Here is a 14,973-nt window from a genome sequence, read left to right as displayed (position 1 = left end):
TATAAATATAACTAATAGTAGTTGAATTACAAAGCTTGTGAGTGATTTGCTCATACTTATATTTAGAATGTGGATTCAATGATATAATACCTTAAAGGAAAATATAATTATAATAATATTTTATTGAGCATATTATTATCAGGAGTTGTGCTAAATCCTGTCTATACATGCATGATCATATTTAATGCATGCAATATGCTTTTTGTAAACACATTTTAGTATTTATAATTTGTCTATAAAACAAGGAAAGCTTGAAGAGCCAATCATTTGCCTATGAGCCACAGCTGAAGGAAGCTGTGATTCATGCTTTAGAGCCCACTCTCTCTCAGCTACTGACAGAGAAAGGATAAAGGTAAGTCTATGAAGATCTATATAATCAGACAAATTGTTGTTTTTTTAATGTATAGAGATATGACAATTAAATGCAGAGTTATTTATGGGGACGATAAAGGTCTAAGTTGACATAGAATCAAAGCTTTTCAAATATTTCCTTGAAATAGCCAGTAGTTCTTTGATAAAGTAGAGAAATACCTTAAGTTGTATGTCAATATCTTATTAACTTTTCAATGTTATTAAACTGACATTTGAGTAAAAATCTTTTACTGTCAAGAGAAAATTTTTTTAAAAGCCTAGTTTTTCAACTGCTGTGGGTAAAAACTCTTGCTCTGCAAGGGAATTAAAGAAACACATAATGTGTTGAAATGTTAATTTTTTCCATCAAGAACTTATCACAAACATGTCTTAATTCCAATTTATCTTTATTTCTATGGCTCCAATATGGAGAAGATCCCTAAAAAGGATATTTTTTAAAATTTCAGAGTTACAAATTTTACTTTTGACTTAAAATTAATTAGATAAATTAGTGGAATTTTGGTACAATATTTCTTAAAATGTGTGAATTTATTTCTAGTTTTATCCTTTTTATTGGTGTTGTATTATCTATAACAAAATGCAAGGCACTTTATATCTATCAGCTTTAAGATAACCTTATTAAAAGTAAGTTTTTATCTACTTTTAAACAAAATATTATTGCATTTACTAAGTAATAATGACATTATTTTCAAGGTGAGTTTAGGAATAGGTATGGGAAAAACACTTTACGTGGCTAATAATTCAAAATTATCAATTGTGATTTTTCATATGCACTGTGAAGTATATACAAAACAAGTATTTGAAAACAACTTTATATAGGTATATCCTCAAAAAAGTAATTGAAGCATTGCTTATAACATCATAAAACTGCAGTCTTCATGATGCCTACCATTGGGAACCACTGAGAGTTGTTAAACTCAATGGTGAGATTTTATTACTTAGTCGTTAGGACTATTGGAGTAAATATGATTGTATATGTGATATGTAAAGTTGCAGTATAGTATATATGATATGATCCTTTTTTGCAATAATAGAAAATATTCTGTAAGGTAGGTAGGCAGAAAGATCATTTCTGAAGTAATAGACAAAAAGTAAGTAAGAGGTAACCTCCTCCAATGTGTTTGGGAAAAAAAATTCCTTCAGCTTACACCTTTGTAAATTTTCTTATTTCACAATAATTCAACCATGAATATCCTTGTCCATAAATCTTCATGACAAATCTGAATTGTCCTTAATAAATTCCTATGATTGTAATTCTAGGATATAAACAGTATTGAGTAAAACATTCCTTAAGCGATGCTACATTGATTAAGCTACCAACACTAAATACCTGATAGAGAATTCTTTTGCACCCATAAAAGTTAATGTTCATTTTTTTTCTATTTGATGTAAGAAAAAAAATCTCATATAAATGAGTGTTTGTGACAGGGTTGTTGAACAATTTTTCACATGTTTGAGTAATTTGCAATTCTTCGATTATTTATCTATTGGAAACATAGTTGAAAGATTACATTATGTTCCAAAAAGTTAAGTATTAACTATATTTTGTTCAACTTAATATTTGGAAAAATGTAAACCTCCTATAATGTAAATAAAATACCTAAAATTAGGATTTTAAAAATGTATTATTCAAAGGGATACTAAAAATAATTTACCCAAAATTCTTTGGTTTAAGGATTAGGAAAGTCATGTCCAGATAAGACATAACAGTTCCTGTATTGTAGAAATTACTAAAAACAAAATTAATATCAGGGCTTGGTATCATGGTCCAGTCTCTTTTCTCTGTTCCTAGCTCTGTCTCTAGAATAGCCAAATTATCAAAATATCTTAATCTCTAAGTAGATGACAGTGAGGCTATATAGTGATATGTCTGTCACCTTGTATTTTATTTTGGGGGCTATGAATGACTATATCTTGCACATTGTGCAGATATTACAAAGTGACATTCTCAAATAAATGCTGAGCTTTCCTTTTTCCTTTTTTTTTTTTTTTTTTAATTAGTAGCTGAACTGGAAAATGCAAGCTGTCAAATATGTGTTTCTTTTTTAATACTCTAAGTAGAATAGCTTCATATTAATTACAGGGTAGCAACCAACTATATAGTTACATTAAGAAAGCAGAACTCAAAATATCCTATACTTACTTTGAGAGACCACACAAAGACCTAAATGAATCCAGTTTGTGAATTTTCAAGGAAAGGTGATACTATATTTTAAAATAATCTAATTTCGTCTTAAATTACTGACAAGCTTTAACATTTATTCATACCAATAACAAAAGACAAGAATATGAAAGAGGAATAAAACCCTGATAAACCAGAAGGAGACATTTTATATTATTTTAATGGGAAGTAACTGCCAGTATATTTAACATCCTTGAACTCTGTACTTTACATTTAATTAAGAGAAATAATATGAACAAACTCAAGCATTTAGGAGGCATTTTATAATATCAGTAGAGAGGTCACTTTGGGCTTTCATCATCTCTGAGAAAACAGAAAGGTTGAATTATTTACTTGTGATCTTACAACAACACAATGAAGGCAAAATTAGGACTAGGAGGTCCTTGGTCATAACTTTCAATTGGTTCAGTGGGTTTTGCTTAGTTAACTTGGCATTCATGAAGTCTTTTTCCCCACATAAAAACAATAGCTCCCTGGTTATAGGCATGTAAGTAACTAGGAAAAAGAGTTTTTAGGGCGCCTGGGTGGCTCAGTTGGTTAAGCGACTGCCTTCGGCTCAGGTCATGATCCTGGAGTCCCTGGATCGAGTCCCGCATCGGGCTCCCTGCTCGGCAGGGAGCCTGCTTCTCCCTATGACCCTCACCCCTCTCATGTGCTCTCTCTCTCTGTCTCAAATAAATAAATAAAATCTTTAAAAAAAAAAAAAAAGTTTTTAAAAATTACTTTTAGTAGAAATCATGATAAAAGTGCTTAATTTGGACAAAGCCCAGTGCTGGGAGGCAGATAGAATTATTCCCAATTGATACATGCAGACCATGAGATTTCAAGAGGTTGTGATTTTTCTCTGTCTTAGATACCTGGTATAAACTGAGTCAGTACTTAAATGTAGGTTTTCTACAAGTTCATATGTCATTGACATAATGGAAATATTTAGGTTTTTTTTTTCTTTGTAAGTGGTAGAAACCCAACTTCCTAGCTTAAGTTAAGAATTGAGGCTTTTGTTGGCTCATAAATTGTAATAGATGAAAAAGTATTAAACTACAAGAAGTGCAGGGATAAACCTGAAAGTGACTCAAACACTCAGGATAATCTGTTTTTTCTTCATTCACACACACACAGACACATAGGAAGGCATCTGCCTTTCTCTGCAGAGTGGTTTCATTCTCTTCCACTGGAGACTTTCTCTGTATGGTGGGAAAATGGTAACACCCAGGATGTTCTTGGGAATGTACTTTGGTCCCAGGTTCTCTCAGAAATCTTGTTTATTAACAAATACTTGTGTCTGGACTCCCCCAGGGCCTACAAAGTACATACCTGCCAGCACACACTTCCTCTTCTGTCTTAGCAGCACTCAAGAACTTAAGCAAAATTCATAAAACGAGCATCTAGTCATGTATTAATTGTAAGAATATGAGTTAATATCTGTTCAGCACCCTCTCTGTGATCAAGTCTAAGCTAGATGATTTATGTTTTTATTTCTAGTTTCATCCTGAAGGTGAAGTATTATATTCTACTTTACTGATAAGGAAGAGTTAGGGAGGGGTTGAGATTTGAATTCAATTCAATGCAAACCCAAAGCCCATGTCTCCTGGTGTTTTATCTAACAAGAAGAGATTAGTGTTTATCGGGTTTATGGTTTGCTTTAAATAATTCATTAGGCTAATTTTATCATTAACCTCTTCTCTACAAAGACCTTGAATTGTAAGCCTTTGAAAGACAATGCACAGGTGTATAATATCAAGCAAGATAATCGAATCTTGCTGAAATTAAGTTTATGGAATTCTTTTTCTTAACAGGTGTGTATGCATATCAGAGAAGTTATATTTCAGATTTTAAGGTGATTTTAAAACTAAAGCATATCAATATGATGACAGTAATTTCAGGAGGATAATTTTTAAAATTAAGATTCTCATGTCAGTTCATTGAATTTTTAGCTACCGTTTTTATTAATGCTAGAAGTATGCTTTCTAAATACAAAGTAAGAAAAATCTATGGAAAAAAAATACACGGATGTTCAGTAAATAAAAGACAAAACATCTAGGATACAAAGATATGAGTAGTATCAACATATTTTTATAACCTCAAACAATTTAAAAAAAGGAAATAGTACTTGCTGTGTCAAAAACTGTGATTCACAACTTTCATGTGGAATTTGAGATGAAATAATATTTTGTTTCGGTTGATTTTATGTTGCTGCAATGGTAGTTTTTTGTTGTTTGGGTTTTTTTGTTTTTTTTTTTTTTACTTATTGGGAAATAATCTCAAATGACATTCTTAATTTGGTTAATGATTTTATATTTTCCTAAATGTCTAGACTTAAAGGCAAATCTAATAAAGAGAAAATAAATACCCTTCAAAGTAATATGCTTCCAGTGTACTGATGGCTGTCTTCAATGTGATAGGTGAATGCTCAAGCCATTGACCTGAGCTTCAGTTTCCATCCATGAGGATGGCAATAGTGAAATTCTGTCTGTATATCTGTGCCAGAGTCTTAAGTCATGATGGAATTTTACAGATCCATGCATGCTTTCTCTTACTTAACTCACAACCAGCAATGTAGTAGCTAAAACTTATCCCTCCCCAGATGAGCAGCAATCAAGGTAAGTATAAGAAATGGCAGGCACAAATGGAGAGTTAGACATTTTACCATTTTTAAACAGAAAATGCTGGATTTGTCACCAATATGAATCCTGACATGTTTAGTTATGGGAAAAGGGATTTTTTTTTTTCTGATCTATATCAATATCTTAAAATTTTTGGAAAAGAGTATAGAAAGGAAGAAGGCCTCCTACTCCTATTCTGTTTATAGTTGACTTCTTGCAAAGAAATCCTGTGGTTTTCTTATGTTTTATGAATACATTAGAATGCTACACACTAATAGTAGTAAATAGTAAGTTAAAACTTGCAGTTATGAATTAAACCACTAAGAAAACATAGTCATTTTCTCTTCTGGGACAATCTTTTCATGTTTTTGAAATTCACTAAGAAGTACCTAACTCAAATTCAGGATTTTTCACAACCAACACAAACACCTCAGATGAGTGGGAAGTTTATGACAGGGGGACACTACCATGTCAATTTATTTAGAAGCACCTTGAATCACACCTCTCTTTTATCCTTAAACTCCCACCAGGCCTTCACTTCTCATCGGGAAGGGTGGTCCTGAGCTAACATATATTTTTTCCCTTATTTATTTTGTGGAGGCAAAGGGATTAAAATTCCTTTTCCCCCGATATAGGCATATATTGCTCATTGTACCATGTATTATATACACTTAATTATTCTGCCTTGACCCAGCTAAGTGCAAGAAGCATCAAATCATATTTATAGTAATCAGCATAAGCACAGATACAGATTATGGATTATAATGTTCCTGATGTTTTGGGAACTTATGTTCTAAATATTGAATTCAACTTGATCTTTATGATCTGTTTTTAATCAATGTAGTTTTTTTTATTTAATTCATCAGCTTTGTGTCAGATTAATGAGTTTCAAAGACTTACAAAGGGTCCATGACTCATAATACTTCTATTAACTGCTTGCTTCAGGGTTGATGATTCATGCTAAACAATAGCAATTAGATTCCTTTGATTTTTATGGAGTAAAAGTTGGAATTCATTCTCTAATAGCTACTTATTTTTACTTACAGCTCTTTACAGCCATGTTTTTAACCAATCCAGTTTTACAGATGAAGGATCAATGAGGTTAGGTGCCTTGCCTAGCACCACTCTGTAGGTGAATTAAAAGCTGAGATGAGAATTTCAAATTTTAATCTCCCTGTGAGTCACTGAGAATTTCTTTACAAATTTTTTTGTAAAAAACTTCAAATTTCATGATAAAATTTAAATATATTTTTTCAAAGGAACTCCTTTATGAGAACATTTAAATGCTATAAATGTAAATAATCAAAATCAATGTCAGCTGTTAATTAACTTATAACAAAATTACTAGCAAAAGTATTAGTAGTATAATTCTGACTAGATTACAGAAACTGAAATGAATTTGTCTTTGTTTCATAAAGAAAATATGAATAATGGTTTATGAAGTCAGTAAGTAGGACGATAAATGTTCTTTTTACCCAACAACCACGTTCAATTTTTGTTAAATATATTTACAGTAGATTATATTATGATGAAGAGGATTCTAGGCTTGTAGACTGCTAATTTGGAGCCAATTTCCATCCATAAGAGGCTAAGCATTAATAAACTGAGTTGTAACAGATGACCTCTAATTAAAAATAATATATTATAAAGTACATTTAAAAGCTGTGAAGTGAACCCATTTTTGTGTGAATAATTATATCCCTTAATGAATGACTTAATAACATGTAATATGATTGGGGGGAGATTCCTACAGCACAATCATTGACTTACAGAAGACAAGCTCTAGAAGATATTAATGCCTTCTAATGGAATCTTGATTGTAGAGCAGAGATCAAACATTTGTCAGTTCATTCATTCCGGAAGCTTAAGTTTTTGCTGTGAGAACATATCTTTCCTAGAGAGGCTGCCTCTGCTTTATTGTATTTCACAACCATGCCCAATGTTCATTTTGTCCATTATACCCAGAATCACATAATCTAAAACTAAAAGACAATTTGGGTTCATTTAGCTTGTTCTTTGATTTCTCAGTGACAGAACAGAATTTCAAAGACCTAGAGTCACCTTCTATGGATTTCACAGTCTACAGTTTTGTCATTTTCTATAATCTGGGTCTATGTTCCGAGTGACTACAGGAGGCATGATTCTACTAAGCGCTCACTTCCCAACTTCCTGGCTTCATAAATATAAATTTAAATTTTTCATCAAATTTTGAACAATTATGGCCATTATTTCTTCAATTTTTTGGTCTCCACTTTCACTCTTTTCTTTTGGAGACTCCAATTATACATTTATTTGCCTACTTCAATTTTCCCCACAGTTCACTAATCTTATGTTTAATTTATTTCATTTTGAATTGTTTAGGTTACTATAGCTTCAATTTCTTCCTTTGCAGATTTTAATCTGTTGTTAATCCCATCCATAGCTTCACTATGAAATAATTGATTAAAAATAACTGAGTATGAAAAAACTAAAGTATAGGTGTTATTGCTGTGCCTTTTTCTATGGTTTGAAACCATGCCAAGTAATCTAAGGTTCTAGAGTTCTGTCTTCCTGCAAATGCAACCAAATAGTTTTTAAAAAGATTTTAAATGTTATCAATAAATATATCTCAAATAATATAATTTTGTTTTGGAGAAAATATGGCATGAACCTAATTTAATTTTTACCTTTTATTATCAGCAGTTAGGTATCAATAACCAAATTATGGTAGGAAAAAGATGTCCTCAAGGTTTTCAACACTGGGTTAAAATATTGTTTATTTTACAACTTACAAAAAAAAGTAAGCTATATCCTCTTATGAACAATTTACAATAGAAACAAGTTTTAGAACTTGCCCAATAGTAAAATGGATACTCTGCAATTGGAGTTTAAAAGTTACTGAAATTTCCTAGGGAAAACAAGTTATAGAAAAATAAAGATACTTCATAATAGAAGTGTCAGGTTTGCCTCCATGATAGATAAAACTCAGTGTAGGGTTACTAAAGTAAGAACAAAGCTTAGTTTTGAGTGACAAAAAAGAAATTAAGATACAAGCTGACCAGGAGTCTGTGGTGGTTCCACAAGACCCATGAATTAGTAGTTTTTTGTTTGTTTTACCTCTTTTGCTTCTTTTCTCTCTGTTCTGATCTTTAAAATGTAATGCAAGGTCCAAGATCATAGATGAAGATCTATTTATCAGTTCTTCATTCTAGGCAATAGGTAGGAAGAAGAGGGTGAAGGAGGAAAAGACCTTTTATGAGATCTCCAAGAAGCTGGTGCACAGCACAGTCATGTTATGTGCCAATGGCCAGAACTTAGTAACCAGGCCACACTACCTGCAGAGAAGGCTGGGATTTGCAGTTTAAGGTAAAACCCAGCTATCCTAACACTAGAAAAGAGAACAAATATTGAAGTAGGCTCAACTCATTGCCTAATGAGTGGCCTCTGCAATAACATGTTTGGGGTAAAAGAAGCACCATCCACATTATAGCCATATTGTTTATTTAGGGCATTTAACCTCAGAGGACCTGATCCCAGGGATTTTTCAAAAGAAATATATCTGCCATTATCTTAGCCTCCCTAGTAAGAGAGCTTAGTATGTTGTTTAGAGTGATTAAAGTCAGCCACAGTAAGGAGGCTTATTTCAAGCATGAAAGCTAGAACTGTTATATAAAATCCTTACAAATTTTAAGGATATGCTTTAAAAAACTCAATACCATATCAATCATAAGGAAATATATGGCTATGAATAAGCAGTAAACTTCCATTATGAAATTCTACATATACATATTTTTTTCACCTATACACACAAACTTTCAAATAAAAGGCAGGATTTTATTTTAAATCTACTGGCTGATCAAAGTTGGAGAGAGAAAATGTATATTGTATTCCTCAACAGTAATAAAGAATTATAGTGATGGCCATTCATTGACCACCTACATGTTGCTAACACTAAATGCTTCACATACATTTAAGAAATTATCACCTTTAAAAACACTAAGCAGTAAGTATTACGTTCATGTTACAAATAAGAGCAGCAAGGTAAAGAGGGGTTGAACATTTTCATAAAATGAATTGGGAATGCTATGCCTCCAAGACAACAGCCTCACCTATGAGTAGAAAGGACACTTAATGCCTCAAAATTTTAAAGTGAGTACTTTTTAACACTTGATGGTATTATTAAAAATAATTTGAGGACTTGACCTCGATTGGCAAAAATGTACTAGTTCCTTCAAACAATGTAAATGCTAAAGGCATAATTTAGATGATTCTGTCTTTACTTAAGAAATGAAATAGGAAGATACTTCACTGAAATTGAAAAAAAAATGAAAGCTATACTGGGACTTCTAACTTTCAGAAATTTATGCTTTTTTATTGAACTAGAAATTGAGGGGAGAAAATTCATTTACTGAGTCTTACAGCAAGGCTATTTCAGAGAATGAATGAGAAGTGTGTGTATGAAAATTGAAAATAAAATGCGAATGTAGCAAAAGTATACAATTTAGTTTGATTACAGTATAGGTCAGCTTGGCAGATGAGCTGCTTGAAATAGATGATAAAGATTGTCTGAGTTAATTCTGTGGCATGCTGAGACATAACTGGCTGTGTTTCTAATGCCCTGCACCAGGAAGCACATAATTACTACTGTTATTATAGAGGATGTGAATGTGGTCTCCTAGCAATATGCTAAACACCCTCTTTTGAATACTTGAAGTGCTTCATCTGCTCCAAACGGTAAAGGGTTTATTCATATAGAAAGCAGCAAATAAAATAAAAAAGTAGTAAAAATGCTATTTAATTCGTATATAATTAATATTGAATTCATGTAGACATATATAATTTAATACTGATTTTTAAGTTTAATTCCTAGTGAGTGAGTGAGACAGGGAACAGTCTTATGTTTCGTCAGTGCCTTCTATTCTCTTGTAGGAATTTTAGGATTTTTCTTCTTAGGATGAATGAATATTTTCTTCTAGGATGAAAGTAGGCAGGAATATCTTTACATAATAATAATAATAACAACAACAACAATAGTACATGTAACTGTTTCTTATTTCTCATTTTTAAATATCTCCTGGTCAATAACACTCAGGTTAAAGTGAAGTTTCCTCTCATTGAGGCTTACATGTATAAATTATTCATGTCCTCCACAGAAAAGATAGAGAAATCCCATAAAAGAATCCATGATTTAATAACTTAACTATTGCCATGATTTTAGCCTACTCAACTCAGGATTAAAAACTATTTCTTATTCTAATGTATAAAAATATTGAAAAAAATCATCACCAAGACCCATGTTAAGGAGCATTTTTCCTATGTTTTCTTCTAGTTTTATAAGTTTTCAGTCCTTTTTTTTTTTTTTTTTAAGATTTTATTTGACAGAGAGAGCACAAGCAGAGAGAGCAGCAGAGGGAGAGGGAGAAGCCGACTCTCCGCTGTGTTGGGCTCAGTCCCAGACCCTGGGGTCATGACCTGAGCTAAAGGCAGATGTTTAACCAACTGAGCCACCCAGCCCCTATAGTTTCAGTCTTTGAAGTCTTTAATCCATTTTGAGTTAATTTTTGTAAGTGGTGAAAATAGGGGTTTAATTTCTTTTTTCTATGTGGAATATTCAATTTTCCCAGTGCCATTTATTGAAGATACATGGTCTTTTCTCCATTGAGTAGTATTGGTTTCTTTTTCCAATATTAGTTGACCATATATGCATGGGCTTATTTCTGTGCTCTCTATTCTGTTCTACCAGTCTATATACCTATTTTTATGTTAGTACCATACTGTTTTGATTACAACAGCTTCATAATATAGCTTGAAATTAGGAAGTATAATGTTTCCCACTTTGTTCTTTCTCAGGATTGCTTTGACTACTTCGGATCTTTTGCAGTTCCATACAAATTTCAGGATTCTTTTTCCTACCTATGTAAAAAATGCACTTGGAATCTTGATTGGGATTGCATGGAATTTATAAATGGCTTTGGGTAGTATGGATATTTTAATATTAATTATTCTGATCCCTGAACATGAGATGTCTTTCCATTTACATATGTTTTCTTCAATTTCTTTCATCATTGTCTTTCAGTTTTCAGTTTATAGATCTTTCACCTTGGTTAAATTTATTCCTAAGTTTATTATTTTTGTTGCTATTGTAAGTGGGATTGTTTTTTATTTCTTTTTCAAATAGTATTTTTGTGGTGTTTAGAAATGCAACACAGTTTTGTATTGATTTTGTATACTGTAGTTTTACTGAATTCATTCATTAGTTCTAAGAGGTTTTTTTTTTTGTGGGGGGGAGGGATTTCTTAGGATTTTCTATACATAAGAACATATCACCTGCAAACAGAGACAGTTTTCCTTCTTCCTTTCCAATCTGAATGGCTTGTATTGCTTTTCCTTGCCTAATTTATCTGTATAGAATTTCCATTAGTATGTTGAAAAGGAGTGGTTAGAGAAGATACCCTTGTGATGTTCCTGTCTTAGCAGGAAAGCTTTCTACCTTTCACTGTTAAATATGATGTTAGTGTGGGCTTGTTATATGTATATATATATATATATATATATACATATATATGGCATTTATTATTTTGATGTATGTTCCTTCTATGCCTAATTTGTTTAGTTTTTATCATAAGATGTTGAATTTTGTCAAATGCTGTTTTCTGCACCTATTGAAATGATTATATAATTTTTATCCCTCATTCTATTAATGCAGTGTATCACATTTATCAGTTAGTGTATATTGAACTGTCCTTGCATCCCAAGAGTAAATCTTGCTTGATTATGAATGCATGATCCTTCTGTGCTTTTCAGTTCTGTTTGCTAGTATCTTGTCGAGAATTTTTGCATTTATATTCATCAAGGGTATTGACCTGTAGTTTTCTGTCTTGTGGTATCCTTATCTGACTTTTGTAGGAGAGTAATGCTGGCAACACAAAATGAATTTGGAAGTGTTCCCTCCTCTTCTATTATTTTTTGGAAGAGTTTAAGAAAGATTAGCACTAATTCTTCTTTAAATGTTTCATAGAATTCACCTGGTAAGCCATCTGATTCTGGGCTCTTTTGTGTTGGGAGGTTTTTGACTGCTTATTCAAACTCCGTATGCGTTATTTGTCTGAACTGTTCAGATGGTCTTTTTTTCTTTATGATTCAGTCTTGGTAAGTTGTATATTTCTTGGAATTTATCCATTTCTTCTAGGTTATCCAATTAGTTGGCATATATTATTAGAAGTCTCACGATTGTGTTTCTGTGGTAACATTTATAATGCCTCCTCTTTCACTTCTGATTTTATTTGGTTTTTATCTCTTTTTCTTAGTCTGGCTAAAGGTTTGTTAATTTTGGCTTTTGAAAAAACAGCTCTTAGTTTTGTTGATTTTTTTTTTTTCTATTGTTTCTCTCATCTTTATTTCATTTATTTCTGCTCTAATCTTTATTTTTTTCTTCTGCTAACTTGAGCTTATTCTTTATTTTTTTGCTAACTCCTTGGAATGTAAAGTTACATTGTTTATTTAACATCTTTCTTTTAATGTAGAATTTATAGCTATAAACTTCCATCTTAGAACTGCTTTTGCAGCATCTCATAGGTTTTATTATATTGTGTTTCCATTTTTGTGTGTTTGAAGACACAAATTTCCAGTTTTTTTTTTTTTAAATTTCCAGTTTGATCTCTTCTTTGACCCATTTGTTATTCAAGAGCGTGTTGTTTAGTATTCTCATGCTTGTGAATTTTCCAGTTTTCATCCTGTTACTGATTTCTAGTTGCATACCATGTGGATGGTAAAAATAGTTCATATGATTTCATTCTTCTTCCCATTGCTAAGGCTTGTTTTGTGATCTGAGATATGATTTATCCTGTACAGTGGTTTATGTGTGCCTGACAAGAATGTGTATTCTGTTGCTGGTGGATGGAATATTCTGCGTATGTCTGTTAGGTCCATTGATCTAAGGTATAGTTCAAGTTAATGTTTGTTTAGGATCATCTATTCATTGTTGAAGTGAGATATTAAAGTCCTCCACTATTACTGCATTTATGTCTATTTCTCCTTTCAGATCTGTTATATTTGCTTGCTATATTTAGGTGCTCTGACATTTACTGTATATATAATTATAATTATATCTTCTTGATGAATCAACCCCTATGTCCTTACATAATGACCTTCTGTGTCTCATTACAGTTCTTGATTTTTCTTTCTCTTTCCACCAGTTTGAGTCACACATGCAAGGCAACCTTGCAAGCCAGCTCTAGAAGATAGTGGAGCCACAAAATAGAAAGAGCTAGAATTACTCAGAAGACAGACCCAACAATACAGAAAACTCATTTTGAACTCTTTGGTACCTAGAAATAAATGTTGATTTTTTTGTGAACTATGTTTATTATAGCAGTCAGTGTTGCCCTAACTAATGCAAGTGTATTTTCCATACTCCTTGCCAGGGAGATTGGCTTAGGGATAGATATGGAAGTCAGGCATAGGTCGAATAGTGAGAGGCATGTTTCTTGACCACAATAATTAGGAAATCACACAGCTTAATCTTGCTCAATTGGAACAATAGAGATTGTCTAAGAATGTATGCGATTTGAAGATAAGGAAGTCTTACAAACTAGCTCTTAGTATCAGCAGCCAGCTTGCCACTTGATGAAGTAGGAGAGCTGTCCACATGCCTATTAAGTCTCTTCCCACTTGTGCCCTAAATAGTGTGCCCTCTGTCTTTCTTAGGGATTTTCCTCTATTGATTATCCTCTGCCTTTTATGCTTTTCAACATCTTTCACTTTCTCCATCACCTTTCATTAGCATTCAAATATTTTCAGGTCTATTTTACCCTCTAAAACAACTAACAAACTGCTTTCCACCATAAAACCTCCTTTGAATCCATTTTCATTTTCTATTACTCACATAAAAAATCTCTCCTACCCATTCTGTGCAACAAACCCATTGTCACCTGTTGAGTATCAGACTCCTGGAATACTCCACAACGTGGTCTGTGGTGAGGTAGAGCTTTTACTTTGAAAGCAACATTTTGCAGGGCTGGAGTTCATAAGAAAAAAGCATAGATCTCTCATTCTCCTGTAATACCAGATGGAGGTGGGTTTGGGCCTGCCTTGATCTTTATCACACAAGGGTAAGGGCTTTGTCAATTTAGAAATAAACTGCTTGGCAACAGGCGATGTAAATTTAGATACTAGTTTATTAACAGGAGCTGTGTGGGAATGCATGCTGCTCAGCACCTGGAGTGTTTGAGCGTACAGGAGACTTCCCCTGCTTGGGGGAGGAATCACTGTTTCTATGGGAAGCTGTATTTGGATGCAGCCTCTTCCCCTAGGAGAAAGATGTGGGGGAAGCCTGTGTTCCAGATAGCTCTTTATCTAGGCGTGACAAAGAGAACACCCAGGATGGGCAAACCTACTCCTTGCATTATACTTCCAGAAAGAATAGCCAGATTGCTCTTTCTACTTTCTTACATTTGCTTTCAGTTCCCTACAACTCTGAAACTCCTTTTACCATATCACTCATACTTTCCTGTGGCTAAATCCAAAGAACATTAAGTTCACATTACACTTGCTCTTGTGGGATATTTTATCACATTTGTCCACTTAAATGCTCTTAATTTGATATCTCCCACAACCTTTCTGTGAGGTTGTAATGAGCAAAACCTCAAATGCAGCCCTTCATATAGTTACCTATTAAACAAATATCTATGAGAAAGTGGTCACAGAATAGTTCATAAACCTGTCCTGGCAACAGAAAAGTCCCAATTCTCTGTCCTTCCAGGTGCTCTGATCACACCTTTATGAGGCACATCCTTTCCAGAGCCTGATCCGGAGCCACAGCTCATCAATGGCATATTA

General features: G+C 32.9%; 1 long non-coding RNA gene across 1 annotated transcript in view; it reads left to right on the top strand.

The window, feature by feature from the left end:
• The first annotated feature begins 279 nt into the window (after positions 1-279).
• The window catches only part of LOC118529453 (uncharacterized), a 306,217-nt gene continuing 291,523 nt past the window's right edge, over positions 280-14,973 (top strand). The window contains exon 1 of the long non-coding RNA XR_013447139.1: positions 280-352. This is a non-coding gene — a long non-coding RNA (uncharacterized LOC118529453). The remainder of the gene's footprint in view (positions 353-14,973) is intronic.

The sequence above is a fragment of the Halichoerus grypus genome, chromosome 1 (assembly GCF_964656455.1).
Source record: "Halichoerus grypus chromosome 1, mHalGry1.hap1.1, whole genome shotgun sequence".
In the NCBI taxonomy this organism is placed as follows: Eukaryota; Metazoa; Chordata; class Mammalia; order Carnivora; family Phocidae; genus Halichoerus; species Halichoerus grypus.
Note: the sequence above shows the minus strand (reverse complement) of the source record. Positions and strands in the feature narration are given on the sequence as shown.